The sequence below is a fragment of the Rhinopithecus roxellana genome, chromosome 8 (genome assembly GCF_007565055.1).
Source record: "Rhinopithecus roxellana isolate Shanxi Qingling chromosome 8, ASM756505v1, whole genome shotgun sequence".
Taxonomy (NCBI): Eukaryota; Metazoa; Chordata; class Mammalia; order Primates; family Cercopithecidae; genus Rhinopithecus; species Rhinopithecus roxellana.
In genome coordinates, this window is record NC_044556.1 from 135,664,912 (window position 1) to 135,678,784 (window position 13,873).

General features: G+C 38.2%; 1 long non-coding RNA gene across 1 annotated transcript; it reads left to right on the top strand.

Annotated features, from left to right (window-relative positions):
- The first annotated feature begins 6,251 nt into the window (after nucleotides 1–6,251).
- On the top strand, nucleotides 6,252–10,224 carry LOC115899014. Its single transcript, XR_004058616.1, has 3 exons — nucleotides 6,252–6,393; nucleotides 7,176–7,278; nucleotides 10,037–10,224. It is a non-coding gene; the product is annotated as an uncharacterized LOC115899014 (long non-coding RNA).
- Nucleotides 10,225–13,873: the final 3,649 nt, after the last annotated feature.

Genomic DNA, 13,873 nt, shown 5'->3' on the forward strand with positions numbered 1-13,873 from the left:
GACTTTCTGAGAATGAGCTTTCCTAGCACCAAGGAACGAAGCAAGTCTATCACTGTAACCTAAGCAGAGATTGATCATCAATGCTTCTATGGGAAGATTTTTGATCAAAAAGGGGAAGTGAAAACCAGAGGTCAATTTTGACAGTTTAAAAGAAAACAGGCTTTCAAATTAATCTGCCTTGGAAAAGTCTTGTGATTCATGGTGACACCTTCTTCCTGAGTAAAGAATCTTGTCATGAGTTCCTCAAATTGTTGATGTACTGATTAATGCATAGCCTACTGACACTGAAAAGGATGCTGATTCATTTTTGAATTATAAAATTTTACTGATTGTCTTGCATGTAGACATTTTAGCCTGTACATAGCAATCTGTATCCAGTGATTGTAAACCTCTATATTGCACCCTCCAATGAAAAGAGACAATCCAGTATGAGGAGTCCCCCTCACTTATCCTAATCTCTTCTATAAAAATTTCCCAACAGACTTCAAAAACTCTTAACTTTGATAGTGTGTTTTCTCAAGTTTATCCTCACATTTTGCTTTGGAGGAAACTGTATTAAATTATTTTTATCTGAACAGCCTTAATTTTAATTGACACATTGAGTGAATTTTTTTATTTTTTTATTTTTAAAAAAATGTTTTTGAGATTGGTTCTCACTCTGTCACCTGGGCTGGAGTGCAGTGGTGCAATCATGGCTCACTGCACCCTTGACCTTCTCAGGCTCAGGTGAACCCCCTACCTCAGCCTCCCAAGTAGCTTAACTACAGGCACATGCCACTATACCTGCATAATTTTTGTATTTTTTGTAGAGACAGGGTTTCTCCATGTTTCCCAGACTGGTCTCAAACTTCTGGGTTTAAGCGATCTGCCCTCCTTGCCTCCCAAAGTACTGGGATTACAGGTGTGAGCCACCACACCTGGCCTACACACATTGATTGAATTTTGATGGTTAAACTAATCTTGCCTTCAGGGGAATGGGCCTACTGGTCATGAAGCACTATACTCTGTGTATAGCTAGATTTGATTTACTAGTATTATGTTAAAAGAATTTTGTATTTTTATTCAAGAGGGTTATTTTTATATATTTTTCTTGTAATGTCCTTGTCAGGTTTTAACACCAGGTTTATCTTGTTCCAAAAAATGCATTGGGAAAGTTCTTTCTACTTTATTTTCTCGAAGAGTTTGTATAAAATTGGTATTTATTCTTCCTTACATGTTTGACAGAAGTCATCAATGGGACCATCTTAGCCTTGATGTTTCTCTGTCGAAAAATTGAAATAAGTTAAACATCCATAACAGTTATAGGGCTATTCAGATGTTCTGTTACTTCTTGCATAGTTTTTCACAATTTGTATTTTTAGTGGATTTTCTCTATTTTATTGAAATTGGCAAATTAATCAGCATAAAGTTTTTCATGATATTCCCTTTTTAGTCTTTTGAGGTCTGTAGGGTCTATGGTAATTCCTGATATTGGTAATTTGTGAGGGTTTTTTTCTCTCTTTTTTTACTTGATCAATCTTCGCAGGGTTGATCACCTTAAAATTTTTTTTTCAAAATCCATTTTTTTAGCTCTTTTATTTTGTCCATTGCCTGCTTCTTATTTTGTTGTTTTCCATTCTTTAATGTTTTCTTTTTTTCTAATTAATTTAAATTAATTAGCTTTTCTTTTTTCAACTTCTGTACGTAGAGCCTTAGATTATTATTTATAAATTTTTCTTATTTTCTAATATAAGCATTTAAAGCTAGAAATTGCCCTCTAAGTGCAATTTTGATGGCATTCTACAAAGTTTGATTTCATTAGCATTTTGCTTGAATTATATTTTAATTTAGATTGCTTGTTTGACTAATAGATTATTTAGAAGTAGGTTTTTTAATTTCCAGATTCTGAAGTTTTCCATGTATCTGGTGGTAACTGATTTCTATCTTAATTCTGTTATAGTCATGGTAATATTCTGTATTATTAAGTTCTTCGAAATTCTTGAGATTTGATTTATGTCTCATCACATGATCCTGCTAGATAGTTGTTCCATATGCCTTTGAAAAAAGTATTTTATGCAGGGTGTTGGTTGTTCTGTTATATAAATATCAAATAGATAAAGTTGGTTGATAGTATTAAGCAAATCTTCAATATCCTTATTGATTTTCTCTATTTATTGAATTAATGACTGGAAGAAGGATGGTTAAAACTCTCAAACTCTATGTCCTTTTTCTCTTTAGTTCTGTGAATTTTTGCTTCACGCAGATTAAAGATCTGTTATTAGGTGCAAATAAATTTAAGATTGCCATATATTCTTAATAAATTGACCCCTTTATCATTGTGGGATGCCCCTCTTTATCTCTGTCAATATTCCTTGTCTAGAAGTCTACTTTGTCTGATGTTAATATAACCACTAAGAAAATAATTGACTTTAATATATTTTGTGCTTATTTTTCTCATTTGCCAATATACTGTCTGTATTAGTCTGTTCTCATACTGCTAATAAAAACTACCTGAGACTGGGTAATTTATATAGGAAATAGGTTTAATTGATTCACAATTCCATATGGCTGGGGAGGCCTCACAATCATGACTAAAGGCAAATGAAGAGCAAAGTCATGTCTTACATGGCAGCAGGCAAGACAGCATGTGTAGGGGAAATCCCTTTATAAAACCATCAGATCTTGTGAGACTTACCAACTATCACAAGAAGAGCATAGGAAATACCTGCCCCCATGATTTAATTACCTCCCACTGGGTCCCTGCCACAACACATGGGAATTATGGGAGCTACAGTTAAAGATGAGATTTGGGTGGGGACACAGCCAAACCATATCGTTCTGCCCCTGGCTCCTCCAGAATCTCATGTCCTTACCTTTCAAAACCAATTATGCCTTCCCAACAGCCCCCTGCCCCTGCAAAGTCTTAACTCATTTCAGCATTAACTCAGAATTCCACAATCCAAAGTCTTATCTGAGACAAGGCAAGTCTCTTCCACCTATGAGCCTATAAAATAAAAAGCAAGTTAGTTGCTTCCTAGACACAATGGGGGCGGGCAATGGGTAAATATATCCATTAAAATGGGAGAAATTGGCCAAAATGAAGGGACTGCCATGCAGGTCTGAAATCCAACAGGGCAGTCAAATCTTAACGCTCCCAATGATCTCCTTTGACTCCATATCTCACATTTGGGTCATGTTGATGCAAGAGGTGGGTTCCCATAGTCCTGGGCAGCTCCACCTCTGTGACTTTGCAGGGTACAGCCTCTCTCCTGGCTACTTTCATGGGCTGGCATTGAATGTGTGTGGCTTTTCCAGGTGTACGGTGTAAGCTGTTGGTGGATCTACCCTTCTGGGGTCTGGAGGATGATGGCCCTCTTCTCACAGCTCCACCAGGCAGTGCCCCAGTGGGGACTCTGTGTGGGGGCTCCAACCCCACATTTCCCTTCTGCACAACTTTGGCAGAGCTTCTCCCTGAGGTCCCCGCCCCTGCAGCAAATTTTAGCCTGGACATCCAGGCATTTCCGTACACCCTTTGAAATCTAGGCAGAGGTCCTGAAACCTTAATTCTTGTCTTCTGTGCATTTGCAGACTCAACACCGTGTGGAAGCTGCCAAGGCTTGGGGCTTGTGTACCCTGAAGCAACAGCCCAAGCTGTACCTTGGCCCATTTTTGCCAAAGATGGAGTGGCTGGGATGTAGGACACCAAGTACCTAGGCTGCACATTGCAGGGGAGCCTTGGGCCTGGCGCATGAAACCGTTTTTTCCTTCTAGACCTCTGGGTCTGTGATGGCAGGGGCTGCCGTGAAGACGTCTGACATGCCCTGGAGACATTTTCCCCATTGTCTTGACAATTAGCATTTGACTCCCCGTTATTTATGCAGGTTTCTGCTGGTGGCTAGAATTTCTTCCCAGAAAATGGTTGTTTCTTTTCTACAGTGTCATCAGGCTACAAATTTTCCAAACTTTTATGCTCTGCTTCCTCTTGAACCCTTTGCTGCTTAGAAATTTCTTCCTCCAGGACACCCTAAATCATCTCTCTCAAGTTCAAAGTTCTACAGTTCTCCAGGGCAGGGGAAAAATGCCACCAGTCTGTTTGCATAGCAAGAGTGATCTTTACTCTATTTCCCAAGAAGTTCCTCATCTCCATCTGAGACCACCTCAGCCTGGACTTCATGGTCCATATCACTATCATCATGTTGGTCACAGCCATTCAACAAGTCTCGAGGAAGTACCAAACTTTCCCACATTTTCTTATCTTCTTCTGATCCCTCCAACTGTTCCAGCCTCTGCCTGTTACCCAGTTCCAAAGTCACTTTCACATTTTCACGTATCTTTACAGCAACACCTGCTTCTGGTATCAATTTACTGTATTAGTCTGTTCTCATGCTGCTGATAATGATGTACCCAAGACTGGGTAATTTATAAAGGAAAGAGGTTTAATTGACTCACATTTCCACATTGCTGGGAGGCCTCACAGTCATGGCGGAAGGTAGATGAAGAGCAAAGTCATGTCTTACATGGCTGCAGGAAGGTGTGTGCGAGGGAACTCCCCTTTATAAAACCATCAGATCTCGTGAGACCTATTCACTATCATGAGAACAGCATGGGAAATACGCACCCCTGTGATTCAATGACCTTCCAGCAGGGCCTTCCCATGACATGTGGGAAATACAGGAGGTACAACTGAAGATGAGATTTGGGTGGGGACACAGCCAAACCATGTCACTGTCCCTCCTGCTGACTTTTATCAGGTAGTATTAAATACATTGGTGAGGCACAGGTGGAGTGACGTACTGGTAGCCATTGCAGTTTTCTTAAAATCGGGCAGTGTTGAGACCAATGCAGGCTAGCAGCAAAATTAGTTTGTTAGTTTCAGGCTATATGAATAGGATGAGTTGGCTTTATCTACCTTTGGAAAATTTTTTGACCTTGCTTCTGCTAAGCTAGTAGAGGTATCCTTTTGCCTGAGAAAGATTAAAACAGGAAAAGTGTTTTTCAGGTGGTGTCAACTTGCTAAGAATTGTGAGTTTATTTTTCTTCAATTATCTTTATTTTCAATATTTTCATATAGTAGAGGAGTTCTATGGCATCTTGATTTCAAAAGTTGGAGATTCAGTGAACTGAAAGTTCAGTCTGGGAGCCAGGAGAATGGTGTTTTCTGTTTTTTTGAAATTTGAAATGTCTGATTTCAGGCAAGTCTTTTAAAATGTATCCTAAAGAAAACAAAGATAATGATGTTTGTGCTAACTTACGACTCATGGAATTTTATAATTGTTTGTGGTCTTACAGATTATCTGCTCCCACCTGGAAATTTTATGTATAAGGAGACTGTGGTTTTGAGAGGCCAAATCATTTGCCTAAAGACATTCAGTTTGTTTATGGCTGGGCTAGAATTTGAACCCTGAACTCTTGTTACCAGTCTAATTAATGTGACTTTTACCCAAATATGGTGACTTTAGAGAGCATGTAGAAAGACTCCAAGACTCCAAAATAATGAATCCATACCTATACATTGGCCAATATAAGATATTAAATGATTTAAACATTTTAAAAATGCCTATATGAATTTCAAAAAGTAGTGTTTATCTTTTATAACTGAGTTTAAATTCAAGAAAATATGTCGAAAGAGCCTCATAAATATTTATCACGTATAAAATAATCTGTTTAAAGAAGGTATCATTCCCTTTATTACTGATGTAACAATGTCAATTTTATAGCTTTCAGAAATTATAAATGTTTCATTGGATCCTCACAAGCAACACTATAAAAATAGTAGCTAGTATTTATTGTTTATTACGTGCCAGAAATTTTTCAAAGTATTTTATGTCTATTAACCTTTTCCTTCAAACAACCTTAGTTCCTATTATTGTCCTCACAAATGAGGAAACCAAGGCCCAGAGAGTTAAAATAACTTGCTTGAGGTCACACAGCCTTCCAGAAGCAGAACTGACATCATCCCTACAGTGGATAACTTAGTCATAGCCACTTTGCTATAGTGCCTCTCAGGTGAGCAGGGCAAAGGTACAGATTGTTCTTTACCTTTCTTTTCCTCCTGCTGGAAGGTAGAGGACTGAAGATAGTCATTTTGTGTCTGGGTAGGGTCTTCAGTGGGGCCTTCTGAAGATTTTCCTTTGATTCTATGTTTTACACATTTTCTTTGTTCTCCATTGCAACCCTGTCTAAGCCACCTTGTTTGAAGTTGTGCTCTACTGTGTATGCTGTTTGCATATTTCTCTCAAGTTCCTCTTTCTGTTTCTTCTGCGTGTGTCCAGAAACTGAGTAGTGCATGGGTGCATCACACAATCTTTGCCTACTAAAGTACTTTTTGGAGAATGGGGATTTTTAGCCATTTTTGTACTGGAATACCCATCTGGATGACATTCTAATGCTTGATATACTTTCTTGGAAGCAGAGGTAAGATGCATGTGGATTACAGGCAATTCTCAGCACCTTTAGCTTTATTGTCCCTCCTGTCTCTCCAACACAAGAAATACAAGTGAGTATGAGTGAGGGGATTGTGGGCACAGCTGTTCATCTGTTCTTGTGCATACAGAAAGTGAATCATCCTCTCTACTTAGTGTTTCTAAAAAATAATCATTTACTTGTCTCATCCCTTACAATAGATTGTGTACCCTGGGTCTCAATAGTGTGCTTGGTTACAAACTGCTGCTTTGGAAAGATCTGTTAATTATGAAGTAAGATGGTTAGGTTTGGTGATTGCTAAGATTGCTTTTATCTTTAGCATTCGGTTTCCTCACATTGTGCCAGAAGGCCCCACATCACTGTGGTAGTGGACATCTGGGTCGCTTCTGAGAGACTTAGTGTTGTGGGTTGAATTGTGTCCCCCCACCCCAACAATATATGTTCAAATCCTGACCACTGCTACCTGTGAATGTAATCTTACTTAGAAATAGTGCTTTTCAGATGTAATCAAGTTAAGATGCGGTCATACTGGATTATGGTAGATCTTAATTCAATGATCAGTATCCTTATAAAAAGATGGACATTTGGACCAACACAAAGAGGGCACCATGTGACAATGGGTGCAGAGATGACAGTGATGCACCTACAAGTCAAGGAACACCAAGATTGCCAGCAACCACCAGAAGCTAGGAGAGAGGCATAGCGCAGATTCTCTCTCAGAACCTCTAGGAGGAGCCTCTTGATCTGCTGACCTCTTGATTTTGGACTTCTAGCTTCCAGAACTTCAAGACAATAGATTTCTGCTGTTTGAAGCCACTAGTGTGTGGTCATTTGTTATGGCAGCCCCAGGAAACTAATACACCTTGCAAACTTCAGGTTAGTTGATCCTTACCTATGTTTAAAGTTCTGTGTTCAGACACCCCTTTCATGTGCTCTGTAACAGGACGTGGCTCTCTAGCAGGCGTGTGCTTGAAAACTCAAACTCTGGAGTGTCTTCTCCTGACTTTTTCCCATGGGAAGCCTCCAGTGTTTCTGATCTTTCTGAGACACTTGCTTTTCAGTTTTCCTCATAGTTGATTCCCATGGATTCTCTTGACCAGCTCCTACTGTGGTCCTTCTGTGGGAATTATTTCAAACCTAGACTAGAACTGAGGAGAGATTTAGAAAACAATTCCTGACTCCCTTTAGATAATGTAATTTTAATTTATAATTTTCATGTCAGAGTGATTACCATGAAATTATTTAAAAGAAAGACATTATCCAACAGTCTCATGACAGTGTCATTTTATGCTGATGGGGTAATTTGTCCCTTTAGAAACAATTATTTCTTGAGTAATTACTTTGGGTACCAGGTGACAGGCTCAGACTATTTTGGGACTCTGTGGCCTTGTCTCATGACATGCATTTACCTTGAGGATAAGGCGTGTGGCAGGTATTGCCCGTGACTCATTGCTCTTCTGTTCCTGTCTTTAGCAGATAGCAGCATATGACTACGATGGCTTGAAAGAATTGCTGCCAATATGATTCTTATGTAAGACTGGCATAGAGGAATGTCCTCGTTCCTTACTAAGCATCTTTTTGCTCAAACCAGATTTTTTTTTTTTTTTTTTTTTTTTTGGTTGACAGCCCAGGAAATTCACTAGACGTGGGGAAATATGAGTTAGCCAAGTATTATATTTGATCCTTTTATGTAAGTCTTCCAACTTGAAGTTGCCTCACTTAAATTAATAAGGGTTAAAATAAAGTTATCTTTATTTATGATTCTGAAGATACAGCTTTAACAAACTATATATTGATTTGTACTAAAAGGAGTAAAGAGACATGGATTATTTAAATCTATGTTAAAATATTTATGAAAACTTTCAAAATCTACAAAACCCAGTGCATTTTCAGGGTGATGACAAGTGCACTAAAATAACATTCAATCTTCTTGATTCCACATTCCATCTTGCCCCTGCCTTCTCCCAGACAGACCTACATTAAGAGTCTATTGTGTATCCCACCTCACTTTTGGTGGCCTCTGTTCTAATGCCAAATTTTCCACAGAGTCTCTGTTTCAAAACCCATAGCTAATCTCAGAGAGCCACGTTTTCAACGTTTAAGAGCTGGAAATACTATTTTAGTAATATTGCATTTTGAATATCCACAGCTCTATGAAGACAAGGATGATATGCGCAATGCTTACCACGCTGTACGAAGGTGCAAATGTTCCTCTTTACCAAAGCAGTCATTTGGCCACACAGTGACATTTTGGTCAACAACAGACTGCATATAAGGTGGTGGTCCTATAAGATTATAGTAGAGCTGAAAAATTTTTCTCACCGAATGACATCTTCATGATCCCAGTACTGTGTAAGCCTAGGCTAATGTACGTGTCTATGTCCTAGTTTTTAACAAAAAAAGTTTTAAAAGTAACAAATAAAAATTAAAAAGTTCTAAAAATCGAAAAAAACTTAGAGTGAGAATATAAAGAAAATATTTTTGTACCACTGACAATGGGTTTGTGTTTTAAGCTAAGTGTTATTTACAACAGAGTCAAAAAGTTAAAAATTTTTGAATGTGTATAAAATAAAAAGTTACAGTAAACTAAGGTAATTTATTATTGAAGAAAGACTTTTTTTTAAATAAATGGAGTGTAGCCTAAGTATACAGTTTCATAAAGTCTACAGTAGTATACAGTAACGTCCTAGGCCTTCACATTCACTCACTACTCACTCACTCACCCAGAGCAACTTCCTGCAAGCTCCATTCACAGTCAGTGCCCTACACAGGTGTGCCACTTTTAATCTTTTACACTGTATTTTATTATACCTTTTATATGTTTAGCTATGTGTAGGTACACAAATACTTATCATTGTGTTAACAGTTGCCTGCAGTAGCTGTATGGTAACAGACCATCTAGACTAGGTGTGTAGTAGGCTATATATACCCTTTGGGTTTGTGAAAGTATACTCTATGATGTTCACACAATGATGAGATGGCCTAACAATGCATTTCTCAGAACATATCCTTGTCGTTAAGTGGCACATGACTATAATTCTTATCTCCAGTTTATATGAAAAAATTAACATTCAGGTAGGTTACATTAATTGCTCTCAAATATATAAACAGCGCAAAACAGAAAGATTGTTCTGTTCCAAAGGCCCACTGATTTCATATCAAGAGTTGATAGTTTGAGAACCTACTCTTACAAAAAAATTGTGGCCGAAATACTAGAATGTACTGTAATCCTACTAATTAATGAGTTTTATTTATTTTGGCAAATACACAATTTAATTACTAGCTGTTAGCTGCAAACTGCTTAGCTCCTTTGGGGTTTTTCAAATGTGCAGAAAACCTCAGGCCAAAGAGCCCAAAGCAAAACACACTGCTTTCCCCTGATAATGGCATTTTCCAGATGTCATTTTCCCAGCTGTCAGAGTGTGATAAAGGCTTGGGTTTAAAAACTTGACCTAAGACTTAACTGAGTCTTGCCCAGCAGAAATATGGGTTTCATTAAATTAGCAACAGATCTGAAAGCCAGAATGAAAAAGCAAGCTAATTCCCAAAGTCAGTGTTTTGTCCCCATAACCTGCAGGTGTCTGAGGACCATAGAAATCAGCTTAATGTAATTTTTCCATTTTTCTCTGCTCAGGTTCTGAGATGGCAATTGCTGGTTTCATTGGTCTGGAGATTTCATCTTTCAGAGCTGTCAAGGATTTTAGTGGCTATGAGGAGAGAACTCTGATGATAAAGTGTATTGATTCATGACTGCATTCATATAAAACACTAAATGGAATTTTGAATGGCAAGAACATGTTTTGTACATTCAATAAATGAGAATCTTTGTATAATGAAAGTGATAACACTTAATATTGGAATGATAATTTTCAGTTTATAAAGTGTTTTATTTAATTCTTACAAGATTCCTGTAAGGTAACTGAGTGGTTGAGTTATAGTAGCACTCAACACATACCCTCCAACCCCTGCCATAAATACATGAATATATGTTCAGTTTTCTTTCATATACAAAATATCGCATCTCCTCAGACTGTTACCCCATCTAATACTTTTTTCACTTCTAAAATTCCTGGAAAGGTGGAATGTTCCCATAACTGTCTTCAACTCATCACTACCACTCCATGAGATCTGGTCTAATCTTTGCCATTATAGAAAATTTCACTTAGTTATTAATAACTTCCTTGTTGCCAAATCTAGGGAAGTTTCCTCTATATGTATCATTCAAAGTTCTTGCTAGTTTTGCATTCTATTGATCAGCTCCTTCTTTTCCTTATTTAGTTCTTCTTTTAAGTGTTCCTTACTATGACTTCTGTGACAATACAGCTTTCTTCCCAGTACTGTGGCCATTCTCTCTCCGCTGGCTTTGTTAGCTCCTCCTTCCTTTCTTCTGGAAAATATATGCAGGGCATTGGGGGTGTGGTGAGAGGCTGGAGCAATAATTTTAGCTGTTTCTCTTCATCTTCCTCTCCCACGTTCTACAACAGCCATTCATTTTCTACCCTGTCCTCTTCGCACTCAGTTGATAACTTTTTTCAGGTCTGCAGGATGTGAATCTCATGGCTTTCTGTCCACAAGAAATTGAACTCCAAATACATATCCTCTTATCTCCTCTCTTCCAGTTTATGAGGAAGAGGTGTGTCTTTTCCTGTTACAGAGCAAACCTTGTTCATGATCTTATCCCCTTCTGCCCTTTCTGGGAATAGAACCTTGTTCCATTGGGTATTTCCTCTCTATAAGATATTTTTAACCCATCCTTGTTAGTTTGTTTTTGTTTGGAGCCTCTATACATACTTAGGTCTCTCCAATTCTTTTTTTTTTTTCTTTTTTTCTTTTTTGAGACGGAGTCTTGCTGTGTTGCCCAGGCTGGAGTGCAGTGGCCTGATCTCAGCTCAGGGCAAGCTCTGCCTCCCGGGTTTACGCCATTCTCCTGCCTCAGCCTCCCAAGTAGCTGGGACTACAGGCGCCCGCCACCTCGCCCGGCTAATTTTTTGTATTTTTTAGTAGAGACGCAGTTTCACCGTGTTAGCCAGGATGGTCTCGATCTCCTGACCTCGTGATCCGCCCGTCTCGGCCTCCCAGAGTGCTGGGATTACAGACTTTAGCCAGGTCTCTCCAATTCTTAAAAGTGATTGCCTTCACTTAGTGTTCTCTCTAAACACCATCCTATCTTTCTCACTTTCAGCAAGGTCAAGCTTCAGCAAGGAAGAGTCTACAGATGCTCTAGTTTTCCCTCCTTTAACTGTTTCTTCAATTCAGGCTTTAATGCCAGCCTAGGGGCATCTAATTGCCTCACATCAGCAAAGTTGCTGAATTTCTCAGTAGGAATTGATGCTGCCCTCTACACCCATTTTGTTTTAGAGACTTTGCTCCTGTGGTTTCCATTAGCCATTCTCTCCTGGTTTCTGATTCTTTTTGCTTTGTTTCCATTTGGTCTCTCCTTTCTCATTCACCAAATTGTTCTTTTCCTGCTTCTTCACCTTCTCATCTTCTGTCTTCCCCTCCTCCACCATTTTTCTCTTTCCCCATTGATTCTTTCCATTTGGCTGCAAGTTTGAACCTCATTTGTACACCATGATATAAATGACAGATGTTGTTCACATGCCAGATGCCTCTATAGGAGTATCGTTGGCCTTAACGTCATCTTTCTTGCTCATTCAGTAACACGTATTAGAAGGCAAGTGAGTGACAACAGTTATTATAGGAGTCACCTCAAATTAGTAATCATTTCTGAAAATAGTAAATAAATTGGAAACTTCAGTACTTTAGCCTTTATTAGAGACAGATTACTGGAGACACACCACACAATTGATTGGAGCACCTTAGTGTTTTATGACCACATGGTTGGGAAAGGCTGATATATTAGGCCCAAAGCAATTATTAAGTTGATTTGGATTTAATGGTGATTTTATAGTTATTTTTCCTGGAGAATTTTCAACCAAAAAATGTATTTTTTTTGATCCCCCAAGACTCATTAATTTATCTATTTACCTTTTTATCTTGCAAATAGGTGAAATTCTTATTCTGTAAGTGTGCTGGTTTGGAGGATGCTGTTCTCAAATTTCTAGAATTAAGCAATGAGAAAAATCATTTGCCTGGGTCTTGATGGTTATATACAAGAGTGTTACATTACAAAAAATAGCTTCTTCATACTATAAGAATTATATTATAATGGGAACAAAGATATTATCATTCAGTGTATTAAACAGACCCATCCAAGGATAAAGTCCCTGGGAAAGTAAGTTTCTGGAAGCTGGAGAGAATGAACTGAAAAGAATGCCACACATACCTTGAGATGCTCTGTTAAGCTATGATATCTTGAAAGGTGAATAGGAAAAGATAAGAGATTTATGGGAATCAGGACAGCTTAATTCTTGAAATATTACCTATCTAGAAGACATCTTCTCACAGTGGTTTTTAGGGTAACTTTGAATTTCATGACCTCAGTGAGTATAAAATTTGAGTGGAGAGAAAATACTGTTCTCTAGAGGTTGAGAACAAGCACATTCTTTCCTATTTTATAATTTGAAGCAAATACTTCAGTCATGATGAACTATTAAATCTGATTTTCCTTTATTTTTAAGACTCAGAAGGCCAAAGTTTAAACCAGAAGTTGACATTGACCTAGCTCATATTTACAATTACTATTTTCCCCTCTAGCAGTCCCTATCTACTTCTATTTTTAGTTTACTTCAGCAAAAGAACTGCAACTCTGATAGCAAACATACCGCTTTATCCCAGCAACATGAGATTAGAAGCTTTTTAAAAAGCAGGAACCATGGTATATACTTCTATCCTTCAAGTGCTTTGCATACGATTGATGTGTAACAAATAATTTTGAGTTTTTGTCTCAATAAGTAAAACATTTATAGAAAATAGAGACGTTATTTTTTGTAAGAAAAATAATTTATTTTCTTATTAACTAGAGACAATTTCTATCAACAGTCTAGTATAAACCAGAGATTGGCAAATGTTTTCTGTCAATGGACAAGTAATAAATATTTGAGGCTGTGCGGACCCTGCGGTCTCTGTCACAACCACTCAAGTCTGCTGTTGGGGCATGAAAGCAGCCACAGAAGACAGATGATTAGAAACTGTGTGTGTGGCTGTGTGTCACTAACAAAGCTGTGTTTACAAAATGGGCAGGTTAGAGTCTGCCTGTAAACTGCAGTTTGCTGATTCCTGCAATACACTTTAACACCCGCCCCTGCCCCCGACACACACATATATGGTGGTTTTAAAGAATAACATCATTGTATTGTAAAGGTAATTTAAAACTTTGAAACGGGCTGCAGAGATTACTAGATATTCCTTCCAATAGACTCTGGGTATTGTCTGTCCTAAACAACATGGATTTTCAATTGCCCCAAAGGGGACAAAAATTCTATCTGAGGGGCAGAAACGAATCATAGCAATTATAATGGTTTGTGGCCCTCCAAAGTTCAACTCTACCCAACAAAATCCTTACATCTTA